Raw genomic sequence first — 25032 nt, forward strand, 5'->3', positions numbered from 1 at the left:
CACTGCTGGATCTCCAGTGATGGGCTTCACACATTGGAGGAGAAGGTCTGAAATGGGAAGTCTGCTCTACAGACACAGGCTCCTTGTTTAGAACCTTATCTGGCCAGATTTCAGCTAAATCTTAGCAGAATGGTAAAAGCAGCTCCACAATGGGACTAATGACCTCGGTGGGGTTGGAAAGCTCTCCATCACTGGAGGTCTTCAAGCAGGGGATGGGTAACCACCTGCTATGGGTAGCTGTGAATTGCCCACCTCAAGCAGGGGGCTGGGCCAAATGGATGACAAGGCCTCATCCAAGTCAATGATGATCTGATGCTTTTCACTAATCCCCATTCCTTTTTAGGATCTCAACCAGGTTTGGGATCTCTCTTAAGAGAGAAAAGCACACATTCCCTCTATGGGCTGTAAGAGCCCTTGTCATTTGCTGTCATTCGTCTTAGCAAGAATTGGGTAAACGGAGGGTTTCCTGTTGTGAAAAGAAACAGAAAGGAAAGAAGACAACTGCAGGGCTAACTTCTGGCAGCTGCTTTGACGTTGATGCTCTGCTCTGTGAATAGCAACTTTCCGAAGAATGAAACAAGGTGCCCCCTACAGAGAGGAGCATGGAGAGACGAGGGGAATCCTGCACTGCTCTTGTTAGCATCTGCTGAAGGTACTGTTGCAGTGTCACGTTTAAAATGTGCTCCTGGTTTCTTCCCAAGCAGCAGAATAAACACATCACAATCTCCAAGCTAAGAGACTGGGAGGCTGTTTCATCACTTCTGTCTGACTTTTGCATGTTGAAGGATTAAAAAGAAAAAGGAAAAAAAAGTAACAGCACCTCTGGGGTTTGATTTATTCAGTATAGTATAAAACTCCACCGCACGTCTCATCCCTGTCTTATCAATACTCAAATCTACTTCCTGACATGCTGAAGTGAGGATTTAGAGGGGTAGAAAAACTAAAATGAGGATTTAGAGGAGAAGCAGGAAAACGTAAGACTTGGATATGAGATTGGCATAGGGGCCAAATTAGATCTTTACATCCATATCTTCCTCTCCGTCTCTAATTTTATTGGGTAATGGGCAAGATGCTCTCTCTGAGGGGGGTGGGGATGCAATACTGATTAACAATAATGTAACAGTTTGGTTAACAAAGCTCTCACTTCATCTGAACGGCTGATTTCGTTTCATGAAATCACAGGAATGGGGAGAGAGTCCTTGAATAGTTCTGTGGAGTTCTGTGTTCTCTTGCGATAAATACCAAGTGCACACAACCGAGGGGATTTCTTTCTCTGCAGAAGGGCAGCAGCGTCTCTCTCTCAACCCCCTCAAGCCCCGCTGAGTTGACCTTTTAACAGGAAAATGGTCAAATGGTTCCCACCCCAACAACTCCCTCTTCCCTGACACCTGAGCTCCCAGATGTAAGAAGGGTGAAAGAAGTGGACTGGGCTGCTTAAGAGCAATGGAGTTGTACAGTACCAGACCCTCCAGCATTCGTCAGATGAAAATAGGGACAGTTCTTACTCCCCCAACTGACCCTCCTCAACTCCCCATTTTCTCCCCCCCCCCCGCAGAGCATTTCCTGTCAGAAGAAGGGTGAGTGCCACCATAACTACACCAATGGGAGACAGCACACACACCAGGGCCGGATTTAGGTTTGATGAGGCCCTAAGCTACTGAAGGTAATGGGGCCCTTTATATGCCCAGCTGCCCTTTGTCAACAACAAATTGTTGCTTTTTTTTGGTGTTGAATATATGCTATATGGTAATTTATGGACCTAATACATATCTAAAGCCATTTGCACATGCAGAATGTAGGTACCCTATATATAGAAATGAACAAACCAGTGATATTTTAGGGAACAGGCTAGCATGCGGGGCTCATTATTTACATCATAGGAGCCTACACAACACAAAACACTGTTGCTGTATGGAGGTTCTATTTTCTTTGTTTTTTTATCTTATATTTTGGAAATGTACATCCAGGTTTTATTTTTCCTTTACATTTTTTGGGGGGCCCCCAAGAGAGTGGGGCCCTAAGCTATAGCTTGTTTAGCTTATACATAAATCCGGCACTGACATACGCCCACCACCGTCCTGAGAAAACCCCTTAATCCCTATCCTATCCTATCCTATCCTATCCTTTAGAAGATTTACAAAAAAGAAAAAACGCACACCAATATTTTTTTTATGGGGAAATATTAGACATGGGCACACAAAGCATTTTTAAAATAATAAAAAATCAAGACTCCTTGCACTCTGTTCTGCTGCCCCTTTCTCCCAGCCTGTCTTCTGCCTGCCTCTCAGAGTCAGTGTGCCACACAAGCCTAGACCTTGGCAGCGGCAGCCTCTGCTCCTCCTCGCCTGCTCTCCAGCAGCCACTATGAGTTGCCCAAGGGAGGAGCTGGCAGCAGCAGCAGCCATGGAGAGGCCATGGGATGTTCTCTCACTGCCCCACTGTTGGCGTTGCCATGGCTCAGGACAAGTGCTGGCTCATCGGCCTCCCCAAGCTTGGCAGTGGTGGCGCTGGCGGGGGAAATAGGGACATTCTGGGATCAAATCAGACCTGGGATGGCTTTTGTAATTCTGGGACACTTGGAGGGTGTGCAGTATGCGGGTATGATTCAGCATGTGATTATGGAAATCTGTATGACTATATGACCCTGAATAGTCATTCAACATTAGTGCCAAGAAAAATCTGTATTGGACCTGCATAACTTGTGGCCTGTATGGCAAGTTATCCCTTTTACGTTTGATAGTCCACCTGGACGTTTGTTACACCTCTGAGTTTTGTTTTATGCCTGTTTAAAAAAGGTGTTTGTTAGCAAATCTCAATCTCAATCAATCAATGGCTCATGAGACTTGTTGGGCTTGGCAAGCCATAAACACAATTAAGCAATAACTTCCTCCAAAGGATAAGAAGTTTTCACTGAACCCTGAACTTTATCAGGGTACTTAAAGCAACCAAGACCTATAATTTTCAATTTCAAGCTGGGTTTCTGTTTCTGGCAAAGTTATTTTTGCTAAGTTTTGAAGCTGGAATCACAAGAAGACAAGAATTTTACTTGCTGGCTAATTGCAAATTATATTGTATTGTTATGGTCTTCCTTGGGGGGCCATTGTGAGGGCAGAAAGGCAGCACGGAACTTCAGAAATAAAACAAATAGAGGATTAAATACATGCCGTTCCGTAAGAGAATATCTACCCACCTTCCGGGCCCCACTCCACGACCAAAATCAATCTCAACATGTACAGAACTGTATGCCTTTGAGTTAAACGATCTACTCCCCTCCTCTGTTGACATCATAAATGTTTGGGTTGAGCTTTCTCCCTTCCGAACGGTAATGATTGTGAGAATCCTCTAGAAGTTGTTATAGTGCTCCCATGAGAGGCGGCTTCATTTGGAAGAATAAAAACAGAAGAAGTGACTTGCAATAACGCGACGATCAGTGCAGCTAAGTTCTTTGTAAACAGAAGATACCAAGGGGATGTTGTGCTCCGTTTCCTCAGATTAAATATATCTTGTCCTTAGATTTATACTGACACTTTATGGCTTCTGCAAATGACTGTCTCAGCATCGCAAAGTAATTCTACCCTGTCATATTTGTCTTTGGAAATTGTAACAAATTATGGTGATTTATAACATCAAACTCAAGTCTCCTTTCTCTCTCCCCCCCCCCTTCTGCCCCCAGATGGGAATGTTGCCGATGGAAAGATTCTAGGCCATCCATTTATTCTGTGTGGAGGATGACAGTGAAACATGTTTCATCTCTCCTGCGTGACACACTCCTTTCCTGTGAGGGGAACCTGTCAACATAACTCAAGCTGTCAGGGCACCTTTTGCAATGGGGCCTGAAACAAATCTAAAACCTCCACTACCTGCATGCTTACTAATGAGGTGTGGCTGGCTTCTCTCGGATGGCTGGACTTGCCAGATCTCCTTGCCTCTGACCCGGGTGGTCTCTTCACAGTCAATAGAAGTCAAGGCATCATTTGTCTTCCCGCTAAGGGCATGTGATGATGAGACGAGAGCACAGAGAGAATTTGTGGGAAGGGAGCGCCAGGAAAAGGCCTTCCTCCAGCTGTTTCTGTTTTTAATCTTTTTGACTGTTTTTATTCATTCAGTCAGTCAGTTTGGAACCTACTTTTTTCCCCTGACCCAGAGCAACAGACAACATGCTTGTAAACAGAAAAATATAATTTAAAATTAAAGCAACAACGAAACCAACAAACCAGACAGATTTAAAGCCCCGAAGTAGCATGGGTCCTTAATTTAACAGTGTGTGGCTCAGAATAATAATAATAATAATAATAATAATAATAATAATAATAATACTCCACTCATCTGACTTGGTTGCCCCAGCCACTCTGGGTGGCTTCCAACAAAAGATAAAAACACAGTGAGACAGCAAACATTAAAACCTTCACTATACAGGGGTGCCTTCAGGTGTCTTCTAAAAGTCATAAAGTTTTTTTTTATCTCCTTGACATCTAATGGGAGGCCATTCCACAGGGCAGGTGCCACTACGAAGAAGGCCCTCTGGTTCCCTGTAACATGACTTCTCACAATGAAGGTTATTGGAGCTGGACCTGATGATATAGGTGGAGATGCTCCTTCAGGTATACAGAGTTGAGGCCATTTAGGACAAACTACAGTTGCCAGGATGCTTGTTAGGCTTCTGCAACAAATCTGGCAAGTTTCTCTCTGGAGGGAATTTCATATTCGAGAGGCTACTCTGACAGATCCCAGGTGGCCCAGCTAAAGGCCCACCTTATATTTAGCTGTTTAACAGAAAACTAAAGTCTACAAGGAAGGCAAGCAGAAAACTAATTTGGTGCCCATTTATGAACAAGGATTCAAATTTTTAAAAATCTGCTACACAGGAAGGATTTTTAAGTCCATTTTATGCTGCCAGATATAGTTAAGGAGTTGCATTCAGTAATTTTTTTATCAAGTGATGTTCAAATTGTTATAGTGTGGATTGACCCATGTTTATTTTTATTGTAAACTGTTTTAAGGGCTTGTTGATCAAAACACAGGACAGATATTCGAGAAATAAACTCAATAAAAATATAGGATTTTTTTTAAAAAGTGATGCTAGGATGAGAATGATTTGGATTAATGTTTTTGCAGATTGCATGTTTTAATAATTGGCAGTTTATTCATGGATAGGTTTTGCCATATAAGCTATTTTCATATTTAATTGTGCTTTTGAAAATTTGTGTGAATTCATATTCTCTCCTCCCATGGGAAGAAAAGGACCTTTGCTGATCTCCAGTTAACAAAACAATGCAGAAATAAAAGCAGCCACAACAAGCCTCACAGTATAACAATGGAGAAAAGAACAATGAGAAGCAGCTTGGGACAAAGTTCAACTTTCTCCCCTTTTTGTAATTAGAAGACAAATCAGAGAATCAAGTGGCTAAGAGGCGATAGAGGCAGTGCTCAAAGATAGTGGCAGACAAGTGCCTAAGCTGGAAATGACTCTCGCTCAGCATTGGAAAGTAATTTTCTGAGGTAATTTCCTGCCAGGATCATATAATCCATACTACCACCTACTTGTTCTGCCTACTCGTTCCTCTTTACGGATACACCAGGTCTAAACTGAAGTGGAATTGCAAGAACTGGCATTTCTAAGCAATGTGGTAGGGCTTACAATGGACGCCTACACTCATTCTAGCACGCATTTTTGCTGAATTCTGATTTTGGAGTTTTAACTAGGGATGGACAAATCAGTCAGTTTGTGTTTCTCTAATCCTCCACATGTCTACATCAGGGTAGTGTTGTTGTTTTTTATAAACCCTTGTGGAAATTCTTCAGCGTTTTAGTGTGAATTTTTCCTAATAGACACCTTTGTATATGCGGTGTTGCCTCATTTTTGCCAAGCAGTTTAATATTATGCTTTGCTAGCTATTTCCACATACATTTTTAATGCATGCTTAACCCCATTATATGCATTTTTGTACATAATACTTGGCCAGGAAGCTGCACTGCAAAATTCAGATTTCGAAAGGCGGCTGTGCTTCACTTCTTGTCTTGTTTCAGAGATTGAGGGTTGGATAGGTTCACCTTTAAATAAAAACTAAATCAAATTTCTGTCCCATCCTTAGTTTTAGCTGACTTTTTTTAAAAAAAAAATAATTCTCCCTTTTTGAGTCACTAGTACGCTTCCTGGAGAAGGCTGAAATTAAGTGGTATATAATTGAAGTAAGTAAGTAAGTAAGTGAAACTGAGGCGCCAATACTATGGCCACCTCATGAGAAGAGAAGACTCCCTGGAAAAGACCCTGATGTTGGGAAAGATGGAGGGCACAAGGAGAAGGGGACGACAGAGGACAAGATGGTTGGACAGTGTTCTCAAAGCTACCACCATGAGTTTGACCAAACTGCGGGAGGCAGTGGAAGCCAGGAGTGCCTGGCGTGCTCTGGTCCATGGGGTCACGAAGAGTCAGACATGACTAAACAACTAAACAACAACAACAACAAGTAAGTAAGTAAGTAAGTAAGTAAGTAAGTAAGTAAGTAAGTAAATCAAATTTGGGGCTATGGCAGAAACTGATGATTTGGGGCTATGGCAGAAACTCTTGATTTGCGGGTGCCTCTGGCACATTAGAAGAATCTTGGTGGATCAGTTCAAAGGCCCCTTAAATTCAGCACTCTGTTCTTACAGTGGCCAACCAGATGCCTATATGAAGTTTGCAAGCAGGAACTGAATGCAACAGCACACCCCACTTGCACCCCCCCTGTTTTTGGAGAGACACAGCCTCCAATGGAAGAGGGAGATCATAGTCAGCATGACACTTCTTGCTCCTTGACCCACCCAGGACACTGAGCCCATCAGCAAAGACAACTACAAACTTGCCCTAAAATAAGGGTTCTGAGCTGGCTTAAGAGGCAGTAGTAAGGCAGGTAGCTACTAGAAGCATGGCTTTTTGGGTAGTGGAACCAGCCCCATGAAATGCCCTTCAAGTGAGTTTTGACATTGTATTCCTTCATGAATTCGCCTACAAGTTGACCATTGTTATGTTGTGGTTTGTTTATATTCCATTTTTTTGTTTGGTATAGAGCAGTGGTGGCCACACTTGTCCCTCCAGCTGTTTTGGGACTACAACTCCCATCATCCCTAGCTAACGGGACCAGTGGTCAGGGATGGTGGGAATTGTAGTCCCCAAACAGCTGGAGGGCCAAGTTTGGCCATCTCTGGTATAGAGGCTCCCTAGGCAGTGAAACTCGGGACGCAGGTGGTGCTGTGGGTTAAACCGCATAGCCTAGGGCTTGCTGATCAGAAGGTTGGAGGTTCGAATCCCCACAACGGGATGAGCTCCCGTTGCTCGGTCCCTGCTCCTGCCAACCTAGCAGTTCAAAAGCATGAAGTGCAAGTAGATAAATAGGTATCACTCCAGCGGGAAGGTAAACGGCATTTCCGTGTGCTGCTCTGGTTCACCAGAAGCGGCTTAGCATGCTGGCCACATGACCTGGAAACTGTACGCCGGCTCCCTCGGCCAATAAAGTGAGATGAGCACTGCAACCCCAGAGATAGCCACGACTGGACCTAATGGTCAGGAGTCCCTTTACCTTTACCTTAAATGGCAGTGAAAAATGTATTAATGGAAATGACAAACCAACTTAACTATTATGGAAAGGTACATTCTTCATTTCCTGCATATAAACCTGACAGAATAGAAAAGTTTTCAGAAGGGGTTTAAAACTTGAAACAGAAGGTGCCTGCTGAATCACTGTTGGCAGAGTATTCCAACAGAGCCTAGAAGCCAGGTCCTAGGGGCTGAGGTCCCTTCACCCTCCCAATAAAATATTTGAGGCCCTCCACCAAAATTGATGGGCACTGCCATTCAAATTGTGTGTGTGTGTGCCATGTCATGTGGTCAGTTACATGGGGCAGGACTTACCTGGGCCCCCCAAACATTTTATTCAAGTTGGCACCCCTGCAAAAGAGTATTGGAGTACTCCAATATATTACTAATTTACATACTTGGGCTGCAATTCTGTATACACTTATCTGGCAGTCAAGCCCATTTGACTCAATGGGCCTTACTTATGAGTAGCTGCATGTGTAGGATTGCTCTGTAGGAGAATCTATCTTTCTGGCTTCCTTTCTATGATTACTAGCATGCACACTTGACTACCGCTCTGCTCTTGGGGTGCTTAACGTTTCCAAAGACAAATTCACTTTTTTATCTCTCTCTGTTTTTCTCTCTCTTCTAGAGTGTGGAAAATATAATGATGTTAGGGTGAAATGGGCGTGCATAACTCCTTCCACCAGTCCTCCCTGGCCAAACCTAGCAGACAAAAAAATAAAAATAAAAAAATATTATCCTCCCTCCTCAAAATTGGCACAGATTTGATACATTCTGTAGCCTGTTAGTTTAGCTCATATACCAACTGGCCAACAAAAGGATTGCTTATTGCCTACAGCTGCGGGAAGTGGAAAAGGCTGAAGGATTTTAACAGCTATCAGAGGAAATTTCTCTCTCTCTCTCCTACATTCTCTTTGGCAGCCTAGGTTCCGTTAAAACAGAAAGCAAAGGAACCATAACCTCAAACATCTAGCAACTGTGGTTGATGTAAATGTGTCAAGTATTAAATGTATCCCTGTATTTTAGCCTGGGAAGGAGACAGCCTCCGTCATTCTGCTATATAGCAGTTATAACCATAATGACACCAGCAGCATTCAAGACGGCTGCCTCTGATATCTTGTGGCAGCTGCTTATTTATTATCAGCATCACAGCAAGGGGAGCAAAAAATGAAAGCCACCGAAGAGCACACTCTGAGCCCCCAATTCTTCTGAATGCAATCTTCCATGGGAGTAAAGCTAATAGATTTAGGACAGAGGCACCCAAAAGCCCACGCGCTGAAGGCCCCGGTTTGGTGTGGCATTTGAAAAGTCCAAATATGCTGCCAAAGATTCAGCTGCCATGTTGGATGCTGACATCATCTTCATGTGCAGCACTGACCCACCCTCAGCATGGTGAGATGTTATGGACTGACTGGACACAGAGGAATGATGGGAGGCAGCAGCTGGGGAACCCCCCAAGGGAAGAAGGTTCAGAGCCCAGGGATTGGTGGTGGGGGTGACAGTGAGTGGTCAGAGGGAGAAGACTGGGGGTAGGAGATATTGGAAGCAGTTACAGGGTTTACTGAGCAGGGGAGAGTCTGTGGCAGAGAGGAGCCCAGAAGCAAAAATAGGAGAGGAGGGAGACCAAGAGGCTGAGATGAATCAGGCTGGTGAAGAAGCCAGGGTGTCTCTTCTTCCTGCTGCAACAAGCTCCCCACCCCTCCAGTCTCCCAGGACCAGAAGAGGGATGAAAAGGGAGAAGCAGAGACAAACACATCAGTGTAGTCTCAGATTGCTTGGGAATGACCTGGGGGATGAAGAGAATTAGGCAGCTTTGGAAAAGCGGGGACCTTGAACCCCTGCAACTATAGGGGCAAGACCTACTGGGAAGAGTTGCTGTGCTCATTAGGCCTGGCTCCCATGAGCAGGCCCTGCTTCTTCTAATAAAGAGTTAACATCATGTACTCTGTGTGATTTATTGCTGGCTGGCTCCCTGACACAGGGTAGTGCTGTGTTGCCAACCTCCTGACAGTGGTGTCACTGGCATTTATTAAGATGGCGCAGGGTTGGAAAGGGTCAGCGTTGGCAAAGTGGTGGAGTCAATCCAGTGCTCTTGCTGGTGGACCTGTGCAGCCTCAACCTTGCCACTGCCCATCCTCACCACTACCATGAAAGCACGGCTACAGTGGACCCCAACAGAGATGGCAGAGAGTGGCAGCAGTCTGGGGCCCAAGTTGGCGCCTCTGCAAATGGCACTGAGAAGGCCTCGTCATGGATCCCTGCCAACTAGACAACCATTGGTGGCAGCTCCTCAGACCAGAGGTTGCCCACCCCTATTCCATGTGAACAAAAGTTCCCATGCTTTCCTCATCATTGCATAGTTAAGCAACCTATGAACTGGCTTTCTTCTACCCTTTCTCAGTGCAATTTATTTTTTAATCTGCTGTGTCAGATATGCAGAACAGGTCAAGAAACGAAGCTATTAGGGCAGAACTACATGCAACATATATGAATCTCCAGCTTCTGACATTCCTCAGGAAAGTGCTAGGCCTCACATAAATAGGCCTATAAAGCAATCCACAGAATTATACAATTCTTTGTCAGAGCTACATTGAGAAAGCAATCAGAAGAATTTCTGCTCTTTTATACAGCTTGGAAGATTTATATATATATTTTGCAGCTGACAAGTGAACAAAAACTAATAAGTGAATAGCACTATCTTGCCCAGAAGCCAAGCAAATAATTAGAGGTTTAACAGCCTGCCTTTAATCTGAGCACAGGCAAATACTAGACTTTGTGTGTCGTTTAGGGACCATGTCACACCTGCTCTAAAGGAATGATCCTAGACCAGTTCAAGATGACATATATATTCAAGACTGATTAGAAATGAGTGACCTTCTCAAAAACTCTGCCTGCTTTAACTCAAAATGTTTCTAAGCTCCCAACATCTGAAAATACATTCCCCATCTGCTAGAGGTGACAGAGGCAGCAGGAATAGATGGTGGTAGCCAGGAACTCTTCCTGAACATTCCTCCCTGCTTGACTGGACCTTAAGACCTGCTCTTCAAGAGTTTAGATTGCCCGTGACAAGCAGGTCCTTTTTAGTAGTGGTCCCACGTAATGAAATTTCTTTTTTCTTGAAATGTGCTTGGCACTTCCTCTTGATAGTTTAGGAGGGGAGTAAAGAGCCTCTGATCGGACCTCACCTGAAAATTTTGGAGCACTGACACTGACATTTTCTACCTTCTTATCTTCTACCTGCTCGTAGCAGTTTTAATTGCGCCTTGAACTGAACATTGCTGTTTTATCAGCATTTTGGACTCTTTGAGAACCATTACGGTTGAAAATTGGTGTACACATATGGTAAAGAGGCAAATAAAGCCATTTTGATGACAACATTAGAATTTTTAAAAAACACCTCAGATGAGGAAACACATATGTCAGTGAAGCTTCCCTGTGCTTGTAGTGGCTTTAGAATCTGACAGCTAGCACAAGTAGCCATAGTTAGAGAGCCATTTTCCAGTCCATACTCCAAGATCCCAGAAGACAGTCCTGACAATTATGCTATTCGCTTGTCCTTTCTTCCATGGGGAATGTGTGTGTGTGTGCTGTTGTGAAGGTGAGTATACCACGCCAAGCAGGGCCTTTTAGTTAGGAGTAGTAGAAAAAGTAGTTTTGGAACTAAATAATTGCGCCTGTTTCTGAGGAGCATTACGGTCACTGGTACAATGCATGTATCAGCTTGATTTGAATGATACCACCACCCAATTTAATGTCGCCTCTCCCAGGTTTCAGCTTTGCCCTGTCCTAGATTTAGGTTCAGAGGCAGGAAAAAAAAAATGTGGGTCTCGTTTGCCAATCACCAAAATGATTAATTTCCCCATGGCCATCACTTCTGAAAAACTGAGAAACAAGGCAGAAGAGGTCAAATTTTAAGCAATCCAATTATTTTTCTTGAAATAAAATTAGAGGCAAACCAGAGTTTCAGTGCAACTCCGTATTAGTACCCAATGCATAAATCATGATTAATGGCACTGTAATGAGCACAAAATGAATTAATGATGACTGGCCACTTATTTTAAAATTATTCACATTCTTTATGCTTCATCTTATCCTGCTGACAGGCTCTAGGCATAGGCTATATCCTTCAAGGGGCAGGGGAAGTTACATTCAACTTTTCCTTTTTTAAACACCCACCCACCCCACAACTATGGAAGCTGAAATTTATCAATGGTCATTATGCTAAAACAGTCGTTTTTGAAACTTTGGGAACTCTTTTCTCATCAATTCCTCTGCTTAGGAACCTCTCGGCATTGCATCTTAGAAGCTGGTACACATTCTAGGGTGCACACGGGATGCTATTTAGTTAGTTATGTATCTGTTAAAATCATTACGAACATCCAAGAGTCCCAAGCTTGCGGAATATAATGCAACACTCAAATGTTAAGTAAGGTAACTGGGGATAGCCTGAATAAACCAATTTTTTTTAGCATTCTCGGGAAGCCTCCTACTGCAGGTGCCTCCCATATAGCTTGGGAAGAGCAATGCAAAGACTGGGTGCCACTAAAGGATGTTTACATGCCAAGACTCCTGGGGGCATCAGATGTGGGGCAGGCATGTTCTTGGTCTGCATCATGCGCAAGGGAGCAATCAAACCAGAGTATTATCCACTCCCGCCCAATGTTGTTCTTATTATGAGGAGCCAGTCTGCTGCAGCAGATAAGAGTGCAGGAGCTGGGAGACCAGGCTTCAAAGCGTTCGCGAGGCTACAGATTCACTGGGTGCCCTTCAAGTCGCTCAGCTCTCCCTCTGAAAAATGGCACTGGATGCGCCGCGTGCCGCAGAGTTGCTACGAGGGAAAACAAGGTCAAGGCGGTAAAGCACACTTAAAATAATATACAATAAAAACGCCACTTTGTTTTGATCATGTTGCCTTTTCATGTCTTGGGTACGTTTCCAAACCTGCGACTGATATTTAGGGGCCTTATTAACACCAGGAAGAAAGCAAAGCTCCGGGGATGGCAGTGGTGTAAAATACCTAATAAAGTTGCACCGATGTTCCATCTGTGTTCATTTCGTCGCCAGGAAATGGGAACAAGAGCTTAGCAACAGCCCGCCTGGAGTCATAACCTCTGTGAAATCCTAATGCTCCCTTTCTTACAAAATTCTTCAGGGTCGGGAGAAATCCATAATACGGAATCCATTACGGAGTAACTAAAAGGGATCCATAAATGTATTATGTATGTAATTTTGCTCCCTGTAAGGATCTGAGTGTAACCGTCACTTTAGAAAACCATAGCCTTCGGGCTAGAGAAATGAGAGCCACAAATCAAGCAGCAAAGCAGTAAAAAAAGATTAATACGTCATACTATACTGGTGGGCAGATGATGTTCAGACGCTGGTCTTAAATGGACCCAGCAGGCTCTTAGAAGACGACTAAGTTCCCACATTTTTCCCCTTTTGGTGACAAAATGATACTGATTTGTCCCAAAGTTCCCTCCATTATTGAATGCTAACTGCTAGCACTGCTTTTTCAGGTAATGATATTCATTCCTCTCAAAGTCCACAAAAAGCAAGGCGTTTCCTCGCCGTTCTTAATTCGCTCCATCAGCCCTCCGGATTGCAGGGATGAAAATGCCCATGCTGTGAAAATGTTCCAGAGTTCAGCATCTCCCAACACAATGGCATTGAGTTAAGTATGGGGTTTTTACTTTGCCCTGAATTTTCTGCTTATGGCCAAAATGCCGAGGTTACGATTTTGCAACCAGTTAATACATTGTGCGTGATAAAATCTTACTGAGTTGGAAAAAATGTTTAGAACAACAATTGGTAAAAAGCCAGAAGCATTCCTTTTAGGAATCAAAACAAATGACACCCCCAAAGACATGAAGAGAATTTTTTTTACATGCAACAGCCACTGCAAGGTTATTGGTTGCTGAAAACTGGAAATCAGAAGAAGTGCCATGAGTGACAGATTGGCAACATAATTTTTTTGAAATAATGGAATTAGCAAAAATGACGGCAACAATTAGAATGCAATCTAACCAAAATCTCAAACAGGAATGGAAGTGTGTAGAAGAATACATGACCAAAAGATGCTCCAGCAAAAATGTATTGATATGCATAGACTGATTTCACAAAGTTAAGCAGATATACAAGAATGTATGTTTAATTATTAAGATACAAAAATACAATAATAAAGTTATAAAATAAAAACAAGGAAGTCATGCATGGGTGGAGGGAAGACATAGGGCAAGAAATAAGAAGAAAATAAGAAAGAACTAAATGTTGGTACATGAGGAAATGTGAAAATGTGAATTTACAAATATAATGTATATGTAGTACTACGTAAATATTTCATATATGTATCGCAACAGAAAGAAAGAAAGAAAGAAAGAAAGAAAGAAAGAAAGAAAGAAAGAAAAAGAAAGAAAGAAAGATAGATAGATAGAAAGAAAGAATCTTACTGAGTTGTGATGGCGCTGACAAACATACAACAGGAATCAGGACTGCGGACATTAAAAAGTTAGTCTTAATAGAATTGCTGGTGTTAGTAATTTGAGGCATCTGAAATGTACCGTGTTTATATGTGTGTGTGTGTGTTTTAACCATTTCCCCCAAGCCGAAAAAGGAAGCTCCAGAGGCAGCTGCAAATGGAGGACATGATTTTAAGGGAAATGCACGAGAGACTCACGGCATAATCATGGTATCTGTAGATCTGAAACTGGTGGCCATGACTACCTTAGCTTCACTGATTTCAGTATGTCTGCTCTGAGCAGCATCTAGCAAGGTACAACCCTGGGTGTGGGGTGAATCAGGCAAGCTTCTGGAGAGACAATGCTATGATGATTATGATTATATAGAATAACAAACTACAAAATTAAAATCATGGCACAATACAGGAAGCACAATACCAGGGACTACTAGATCCCACAGCACATTTATGTCCCCCAAAGTCTAGGCCAGGGGTTGGCAAAGTTTTCGTGGCTTGGGCCAGTTCACAGTCCCGCAGACGCCGCTGTGGGCCGGAGTGCTCGCACGCACACAAGCACGCACAAACGCTATTTCCGGTGCTCCTTCTGGTGCGGAGGAGGCGTGCACAGCTTCCCATTGGCTGCAGGAGCTTCCTGCAGCCAATGGGAAGCCGACCAGCATTGCAGAAGGCAGTCCCCGCTCTGCTCCACGCTGGTTTAGTGCGGCACACAGGAGCCAACTGAGCGGGCGGCGGGGGCCCATAGGCCTTAGGTTGCCGACCCCTGGTCTAGGCAAACAAATATGTATTTAAAAAAGGTAAAGGGACCCTGACCATTAGGTCCAGTCTTGACCGACTCTGGGGTTGCTGCACTCATCTCGCTTTATTGGTTGAGGGAGCCGGTGTACAGCTTCCAGGTCATGTGGCCAGCATGACTAAGCCGCTTCTGGCAAACCAGAGCAGTGCACAAAAATGCCGTTTACCTTCCCGCCAGAGAGGTACCTATTTATTTACTTGTACTTTGACGTGCTTTTGAACTGCTAGGTGGGCAGGAGCAGGGACTGAGCAATGGGAGCTCACCCTGTTGCGGGGATTCGAACCGCTGACCTTCTGATCGGCAAGTCCTAAACTCTGTGGTTTAATCCACAGCACCACCCGTTGACAGCTAAAAATTCACAGCACAGATCTTTCATGATCCTGGCATCAGTTGCCCTTTCTTTAGGGGAATTGTACCCAAAAGGGGAGCTGCACCCAAAAGCACATTTGCAAAAGGAACCTGTGGTCGCAATGCACCTGCAACATGATGCTACCATATTGCCACCCAGCGAGTCAGAGGATATTGTTGGACTTCAACCGCCATCAGCCTCAGCCAGCATGGTCAATGGTCAGGGGTGATGGGAGCTGTAGTCCAACAACATTGGAGGGCTGCTGCAGTTAAGGGTTATGCTGTGACTCAAGCCCACCCTTGAGCTAGAAGCCCTTCCCCTTTATTTCAGCCAATTTGGGGAGTTGGGTTCGTTGCAGTTACTCATGGGTGAGCAAAGAAGTGGCCCAAAATATTGTTGTGCCTGAATGGGAAAATGCAAATGGCACCCTGCGTAGCAGGAAAAGATGCATGAGTGAACAAAGCAAAAGATAAATGTGCTATCACTTCATTATAGGGCCGGACCTCTTTGTCCTTCTAGTGCTCAGAGGCATTCACACAGAGTGTAACTTTCACATTGCGTCCAAGGGATGGATTCTAGGTTCAGGTTCTGGCCCGGGTGAGTTTTGGTCCCAAATTAAACCCCGACTTCTGGTGATTATTATTGACAACCATCTCATTAATGTCGGTAAGCCTCATGCCCAGTGTTCCGAAGCCTGAGTCCCTATATCGTAATTACTAATAAAAAGGAATACAAGAAGGAGCACAGGGCAGCTGTAATAGACCTGCCAATCACATGCCTGCACTTTAGGCCCTGAACATTTATTCTGTGTTGCTCAGAAACACCCCAAGCAGAGCAGCTAATGTTTACCTTCATACCAATTATTCCCAAGAGAAACACAAGGACATTTCTACCTACAGGCCCAGAAATGCACCATAAATTCACAAAAAAGGACAGCTGTGCCAGGTAAGGAATCGGGGAAAGAAAATAAATGAAACATTATATTAAAAAAGGCTCTTGCGGTGGAGAAATCCATTGGTTGTTTTCGTCTCCTTCAGTCCCTGATCCCACAGAAACTATTAAATAGGATATTTAAAGTCACTTAGAAGAACAATAATTTAGAAAAAAATGTCAGTTCATTGGGGCCAGTGCTGTGGATCATAACTGGCAGAAGAAAGTCAAATCGTGTTTACCTGTAATTAGGGATGGAGGAGGAATTTGATTCAGTTTGCATTTAAACTGGGTGTAGTCCTTATTTCTTCTCTCACTCGCATAAACCCCCCCCCACAAAATCTACACAGAGCATAGTTGAGAAAAGTAGCAGAATTAACTATAGTAATGAAAGGCAGTTGTAAACAACCTTTTAAACCTCACATGTACTGAAATCTACCGGAATACAGTGATAAAAATAGCTGCTGCTGTGTGTGGACCTGTTCAGCAAATGACAGAAGAAGACATCGCTAAGATAATTTGGGTATTTGAACAGGAAGATGAGTTAAAGGTACAGATTATTTGGATTTATAAACCAATTACAATCTGAAAGATCTCAAAGCAGTTTACAATAGGTTATGTATACATAGAAGAAGTACAATAAAAGCATATCAACTGCTTCACATAACAAAATACAAACACGATATCCATATACTTAAATTTTATACATATACATATAATCAATGGAGAAGGAATTCATTTGGTCTCCTTTTCACAGTGGACTGACTTAATTTGATGGTCATGACCCTACTAACTCAACACCCCTCCCATCGAATTGTGCATATCTCTGGATTATGCAACGAAGTTTCAATGTGCAAAAAATATGCATATTTACAGGAAAAAAAGAAAAACATATTTAGGGGAAATACATACAAAAATGTATGCAACAATGCATACTATTTAAATGTGAACTTTCATGAATTCTTTCCTCTTCCCTCACCCCACCCCCCAAATCAAGACAGGCAACTATGAGAGTCAAGAAAAATGGAATGGGATGGACTTAGACTGATATGCCCTGCTCAAATTACAGGTAGAGATGAATGTATTTGTTAATGTTGGTTTCTTATTTTTCCAGTCTTAAATTCAGTTATCCACCTTTTCATGTCAATTTGCAATTTTTTGTGACTTGTTTTTAAATCTTCATGGAAGTCCACCAGCATTTTAGTGCAAATTTACCCTAATATGTTTTATGCAATTTTGTCTAATATGTACAATATGCAAGCAACTTGATCTCATAGAATGCATTTTATATGTTATTTTCACTAATATGTGCATTTTTACGCACACTTTACTATATGCATTTTTGTAGACATTTCGTCACTTTTGGTAGGTTCGCCTAAACTCCACGTGTTGATCATTGTGTGTGTCTGCATTTGGCCCTAACATGTGAGCTCAAATTGTGCAATCACAGCACCATAAAGCACAATGTATATAACTCAGATCGTTTGGGACCAGACACATAGGTCCCACTGCAAATGTGGCCATATATAAGAAACAAATGTCTGTATAATACAAACACACACATGTGGATAGCAGCATTATATGATCTAGTCAGTAGATGGCATTAGACTTATTTGCATCTGGGAGCAGACATGGTTTTCCTGTTCCTCTTCTCTCCTTGCCTAGCTGCCTGCTGTGTCCTCAAAGTCCTTCATTAAATTTATCAACATCTACCTCAATTTGCTAACAGGTTTGCTTCTGTAAAGCTGCAGGAAGAGATTGTTTGAGGTTTCTGTTGGATCAGAAGCCATCTCAATTAAGTACCAACCAACCAACCCACCCTGGAATATACACAAACACACACACACATATTAATGGTAAGTAAGGCCCTCCATGGGACACGGGTGGCGCTGTGGGTAAAAGCCTCAGTGCCTAGGGCTTGCCGATCGAAAGGTCGGCGGTTCGAATCCCCGCGGCGGGGTGCGCTCCCGTTGCTCAGTCCCGGCGCCTGCCAACCTAGCAGTTCGAAAGCACCCCCAGGTGCAAGTAGATAAATAGGGACCGCTTACTGGCGGGAAGGTAAATGGCGTTTCTGTGTGCTGCGCTGGCTCGCCAGATGCAGCTTTGTCATGCTGGCCACGTGACCCGGAAGTGTCTCCGGACAGCGCTGGCCCCTGGCCTCTTAAGTGAGATGGGCGCACAACCCCAAAGTCTGTCAAGACTGGCCCGTACGGGCAGGGGTACCTTTACCTTTACCTTTTTTAAGGCCCTCCATTAAACTACAGATGACATTCAACCCATGTCAGGAACTTGTAAAGCAAATAACACTGTTGCTAGATGCATTTCTGGGAAAGGGTTTGGCATCCATCCCAATGTCGTTTATTACTCCACAGAAAGCAGCTGGAAAGGATAGCAATGCCAGTCATTGATTAAAAAATAAATGTCAGCTTACACTGTGATCTGCTGTAATAAACAGACAACAGTGTCCGTAGGTATTTCATTCAAAAGGCAAGAAAACATTGCTCATCCTTTTAATTAGTACACGTTGCATGAGGTGGAGAAACTATTTGCATGCCACAAACCCCACTACAGCGGTACCTTGGTTCTCAAATGCCTTGGTACTCAAACAACTTGCAACCCAAACACTGCAAACCCAGAAGTAAGTGTTCCAGTTTGCGAACATTTTTCGGAAGCCGAATGTTCTCCGTTTTGAGTGTTATGCTTCCGATTTGAGTGCCACGCTTCTGTTTTGAGTGCTACACTGAGGTCTGTCTGTTTTTGCTATTTATTTTGCGTTTTTTGTGTGTGGTTTTTTTTGTGTGTGACTGTGTAGAACCCACTTCAGCTACTGATTGATTGTGTGACTGCAGTACAATGTTTATTGCTTTCATTTTATGAATAAATGGTCTCTTTAGACAGTAAAATTCATGTTAAATTGCTGTTTTAGGGGTTGTTTTTTAAAAGTTTGGCACAGATTAATCCATTTTGCATTACTTTCTATGGGAAAGCGCCCCTTGGTTTTGAAACGCTTTGGTTTTGGAATGGATTTCCAGAACGGATTAAGTTTCAGAACCAAGATACCACTGTACTCCCTGCCAATTTATTCTTGGGTGCATTATCCAAATGAGAAAACTGAGCAGGTATTCAGGTGGCAAAGCAAAGTTGAAGTTCTCTGTTGGTGCCCCTTAACACCAAATCCAGTGGATATCAGAGCTAGCTTACAGGGTGGGTTACATCTGGGCCAGCATTCGCACCCAGCACCCTTGAGGAGCTGTCAGTATTGGCAGAGGAGCTCATTCCTTCTGTGGCTACTGGTCTTTCTTGCCAGAGGCTAGACCTTCCACACCCAAAGCATGTTCACATCTACCACTGAGGCATGAACTTGCTGCACATCCAGATTGCAGTATACTGTGGATTTGTCACTGCTCACAAATGTAGGTTTATCACAGTGCTCACACAGCACTGTCCTCAACAAAACGCCTAAAAGATCACCGCACCTCACCTCCTACAGACCCAACCCCTCCTCATTTCCCCACATACCCAAATGACCACTGTGTCCTGCAGGAGAGGGCATTCTGCAGATACCATCCTATCATTAAACACAACATTAAAAACTCATGCACCTGCCAGCGAAGAGCCATTGTGCTAGCAGACAGAGAATGATGAATGTAGCCCATACAGGCAATGAGCAATCAAAATGTGTAACCGTGACCATTGCGCTGAACCCGGAAGTGACTTTAAAAATGGCAAAAATGGCCTTAACAGAGCCCAGAAAGGACAGAAAAGGTGCGAAAACAACACTTAGTAATCCCAGGAGCCCTTGTGTCGACCGCTGAGGCCTGTGGAGAATTAGAGTTTGAGTAAGAAGGTTTGGAGGGAGTGATTGTGGTGGAGTTTGGTGCAGTTTGGCAGTCAGTCTGGTAAGTGCTGATGGTTTTAACATAGTTTTTCAAGGGTTTCCAGAGATTTAGAATGTGTTTTCAGGCTTTTCCAACTGTGTTTCGAATATATGCAATTTCACTTAAACGCACGGTGCCTCGGAATGTAACCCCCGCATAGATGGGGGGGCTGCCTATATACATAAAGAAAGCATGTTGTGAACACCAGCACTGTAGCTATAAAATGCATGTTAATGGGCACATGTGGAAGAAGCACACTTTTAACAAATCCGAACACGGCCATAAAATACCCTTCTGTCCTGTTTTTCCTTTGTGTATTATTTGAATCAGGACTTACATATCATGGAACAACTATATGGCAAGCCACACTCCTTCTTCTCCCTTCCACTCATTTCAGATTTACCAGACTATTTTGCAGATCAGTCGAACTGGCCGAATACCATATGGGGGCTCCCTTAGCTGCTAAGGGGGGACTCTGTCACAAATCAGTAATAGTGGTGTTCGTTCAATTCCAAGAGGAAAGGCAGCATGAAAAGCTGGGTTGGCAGATTTATTGATTACATTTCACCAGTGACCAGCAAGAGGCAAGCACTCTGAAAAATCCCCAAAGGTGATCATTAGCACTGAGTAACTGTCACTAAACATTAACACCAGCAGCAGACTGGAGCAAAGGGAAAAAAAGCACAATACTTTAAAGTCAAGACCCGAGTGGCACAGCCAGCAGTGCAGCCAGAAAGGGAGGGGAAGGGAAATTCCACTTGCATTAACGCTGCTATGGGAGACGATGGAAGCACAATGACAGATGCGTAAGAGAGATCTTGCAAAACCCTCCCATTTAGCATTGCTGTATAGATCAGGCCTGCACAACTTGTGACCACCGGAGAGGGAGGGAGAGAGGGATGGGCAGATCTGTCCATTTCAGTTTCTCTCTGTTTCTCATTTTCCCAGTCTTAAATTCAGGCCCTCATATTTCTACATCAATTCACAATTTTTAAAAAAAGGCCTCATGAAAATTCACCAGCATTTTAGTGCAAAATTCGTGTGTGCATTTTTTGTAAACAATTTTGCCTATTGTACGCATTTTTGCAAAGCAAGTTCCCCTAATGCAATACATTTTGCATAGTTATATAATTATTAAGCCTACCCGGCCTTGTAATTTTACAATGCACTTTTAATTTTAAAGTTGTTCATTTTATCTATATATATTTTAAAAATTTATCATGTCTACTTTTTTAAAAAAGTCAGTTGGTTTTATCATTATTTTCTTATGAACAGAAATTTCATTATGAATATGTTATACTGTTTTCTGAAAATGGCTTGAAAATGTTATTAAGTGGTATATAAATCTTTCTGATTAGTTATTACTACTATTAGATGATGATGATGATGATTTCTAATAGTGAGGCCAGGGTTGAAGACCTGAGGGACAGATGGAAAGAAGGTAATATTTTCAAATTTGAAATGATGGCAACTGGGCTAATATTCAATATCACCACCTTCAAGTGACCTTGGACGTGCCATTGGTGGCGATACTATTTTGTTTTTCTGCAGCTAGCCCTCTGCCGTGAAGCAGGAGAATTCCCTCACTCTTCCTTTTCGCTGTAGCAGCAGAAACATACCCAATGCACATGGGAAGTGAGCTAATTTTCTGGCTGTCCCTCCTCTAAACATAATAGTAGATCTGCCGTTGGTGTACATGGGCCATTACTCCTGGCAGGCAGGAGGAGGGGAAATCAAGGGACTTTAATTTCCCCTTCACCCTCAATAGACATTGCTCAGTCCGCCATATGAAAGTACTTTGTGGGGAGGCCGCTTTGCTCCTCGGAGGGTTGCAGCAGAAGGTTGCACTACATCAGCTTGGCTGGACTTCAAAGTCAACACAGCTATCCTTGAAAAGCGTCCAGCTGCCCAGCAAGAGGCCTTAAGAGGTGAACGTGAGGGTTCATGACTACTGGAAGGAGCGGCGACACAATATCCCTCTTGGCCCAAGACCAAAGTGTGGAGTTGTCAAGCTGCGGCACAATTAGGAAATGCAATCCGGACGACGATTGTGCCAGCAGAAAGGTCACGTAGATGCTTTGGCGAGAATAATAGTAAAACGGAAAAGGAAGAGGGTAAGACAAAGGTGCTTGTCGACCAAAACGGCTCAAGCTAAGCCATTTGCTACAGGGAAGGACAACAGCTGTTGCAGCTAAAGCAGGACAGGGGGACTTTTTCCAGGCTGAGGGACACGTTCTCTTGGTGGCAACCTCCAGAGGGCTGCTAGTGGGTGGAGTCAGAGAAAGAAGTTAATGCAGCAACACTTGTAAAACTTCATAAGGTACACTGGCAGACCCTTCAAGTGTCCTTATTTCCCCAGGATATTCCTGGAATTACAGAAGCCATCCTTGCTTCTTACTTGATCCCAGAATGTCCTTTCCACACACATCCCTCCAGTGCTGCCGCTGAGCTCAGGGAGAAAGATGAACCCTCATAAAGTGGAACCCTCATAAAGCGGAATCCTCGTATGTGGGGGAAGTAGTTCTCTGCCAGAGCAGCAGAAGAAGAGTTTGCATTTGATATCCCGCTTTATCACTACCCAAAGGAGTCTCAAAGCAGCTAACATTCTCGTTTCCCTTCCTCCCCCACAACAAACACTCTGTGAGGTGAGTGGGGCTGAGAGACTTCAAAGAAGTGTGACCACCCAGCAGCTGCATGTGGAGGAGCGGAGACGCGAACCCGGTTCCCCAGATTACGAATCTACCGCTCTACCACTACACCACACTGGCTCTCAGAGGCGGTCTGCAGAGGCGCCTCTCAGAGCACAGGCGGTTGATGTATGTGGCAATCTGGCTGGCCTCTCTCTGCCACCGCTGATGCTGCCACCATCATGGCGGCTAGAGGGGCAGCACGGATGAAGAAATCAAGGGAAGGGAGTGAGCAGCTGCCAGGTTGGGGCTGTGACCGGGGAGGCAGCCAGCTGACCATACAGTGGTACCTCAGGTTAAGAACTTAATTTGTTCTGGAAGTCCGTTCTTAACCTGAAACTGTTCTTAATCTGAGGCACCACTTTAGCTAATGGGGCCTCCCACTGCCGCCGCACATTTCTGTTCTCATCCTGAAGCAAAGTTCTTAACCCGAGGTAATATTTCTGGGTTAGCGGAGTCTGTAACCTGAAACGTCTGTAACCTGAAGCGTCTGTAACCCGAGGTACCACTGTATGCTTTTTATTGCCGATTTTAGTTAGTTAGCGCTGGACAGTGGTTGGTTTTTACTCTGTTTGACTTTTAGAGATTCTTGTTTGCTTCTTTGGTTTTCAATTTTTAGCACAAACTGCCTAGGGGATATTGCTAGCTGGGTGTCCAACTTTTTCCTTTGCGGAAGAGACTGCCTTAAGGAAAAATGACTGAAAACTTTACAAGGAACTTAAGCTTTCAAGAAGAACAGACTCAAAGAACCTAGCGTCTAAATTGAAGCATCTTGTTAATTTTCTTCTATTGCTAGATGTGATTCCTCACCACCTTATGCAGCCTTAAGATGCTCTAGGAACCCCCTCTTTGCAAAATAAGAATAACAACTAGAGCAATGTCATCCATAATGAGGGCAATACCTTAGTAGTGAAAACTTTTTTTTTAAAGATGTCTTTTGAAGGAGGAAGGTGGGGGAAGCTACCACCAAACACCACAATTTACAACACTTTGCGGATACTGACTTCCCCCTATATTTCCATACAGTTCTGAGATATTGGCAATTATTATTTAAGTCAAAAGGGAAAAAGAATAATAATTTACACCATCCATCATTGTTTCCTTGCATGAATAAATTACAAGACACCGCAGCAAATCAATTGTGGGGAAAGAAACAGCCCATGCCAAACGGTGTGCTTGTGTGTATAATGTCCTTAATGTTTTCCATCCTCATACATCAAAACTACAGACTGAATTTGGCAAACCTGATGCAGGAGAAAGCTCATTATCCCAAGGTCTTGCAGGGCACCTAAAACCTAACTAGGGAGCCAGAGCATGTAATAGAGAAAAACAGGTGCTTCTAATCCCCAAGCATAGACCTCGCAACCTAAGGCGCCTTCTTATCCCTCCCAGGGCTGGCCCTACTATTAGGCAGAGTTAGGCAGCTGCCTCAGGTGGCAGATGCTGGGGGACAGGAGGGTAGTCACTCAGGATTCTCCCTAAGCTAGACTGCCTTGCACCACCTAAACTAGCTGCTGTTTCCCAGGTCTAGAGAAGGATGCTGTCCCATCCCCACTGCCAAAATATGAGCCAAACACTGGCTGATTCTACATGTGGAAAAAGAGGGAATCTTCTTGTACTTTTTTTTTTTGCCTCTGGTAGCAAAAGGTCTTGAACTGATCCTGGTCTCTTACCAGCTCCACCTTTCACCAAAGAGTCTCACAGGATAGCTAAACGTGTGTGCACCGAGCATCAGAATACCTGAAGTCTCAACCTGAGGCTCAGCTACCAACATCCAACTTTATTCTGGGCTATCACTACTACAGCTCAAGTGCCATCCAGGATTAGTATGCTGCCTTATTCCTGATCATACTGTTTGTCCACCTAACCTAGTGTTGTCTACTCTGACTGGTAGCAGATCTGCACGGTTTCAGAGAATGAAAAAGCTTTTCCACCATTACCAGCCAGATTCTTAAAAGAAAGAAAGAAAAAAGATATCCCCCCACAACAGGAGATGCAAAGAACCGATTTGGATTTTTGTGCCCGGACCCCAGATTCTCATTTTTTTTCTAGTCTTAAATAAAGTTTTTCACATTCCCACATAAAGTTTGAGATTCTCTCCCCCATCCCCCATAAAAAGCACTCATGACACCTCACCAGTATTATTGTGTGGGTTTTTTTTCTAATTTACATTAGGAGATATAAAACTCACATGCAATTTTGCCTAATATATATGTTTCCACAGAGCATTTTTTTGGTATGATACAATGCATTTTGCGTGTTATTTTGAGAGGGTTGGTCAGTCTGGGCAATACCCTGAATTCCTTCCAATTCTTGGGGTTGTGTATCTCCAAGGGTAGAAGCT

At 43.6% G+C, this 25032-nt stretch overlaps 1 protein-coding gene across 4 annotated transcripts in view; it reads right to left on the bottom strand.

The window, feature by feature from the left end:
• The window catches only part of ADARB2 (adenosine deaminase RNA specific B2 (inactive)), a 370623-nt gene that overhangs the window by 222191 nt on the left and 123400 nt on the right, over window positions 1-25032 (bottom strand). The window lies entirely within an intron of this gene.

The sequence above is a fragment of the Podarcis raffonei genome, chromosome 12 (assembly GCF_027172205.1).
Source record: "Podarcis raffonei isolate rPodRaf1 chromosome 12, rPodRaf1.pri, whole genome shotgun sequence".
Classification (NCBI taxonomy): domain Eukaryota; kingdom Metazoa; phylum Chordata; class Lepidosauria; order Squamata; family Lacertidae; genus Podarcis; species Podarcis raffonei.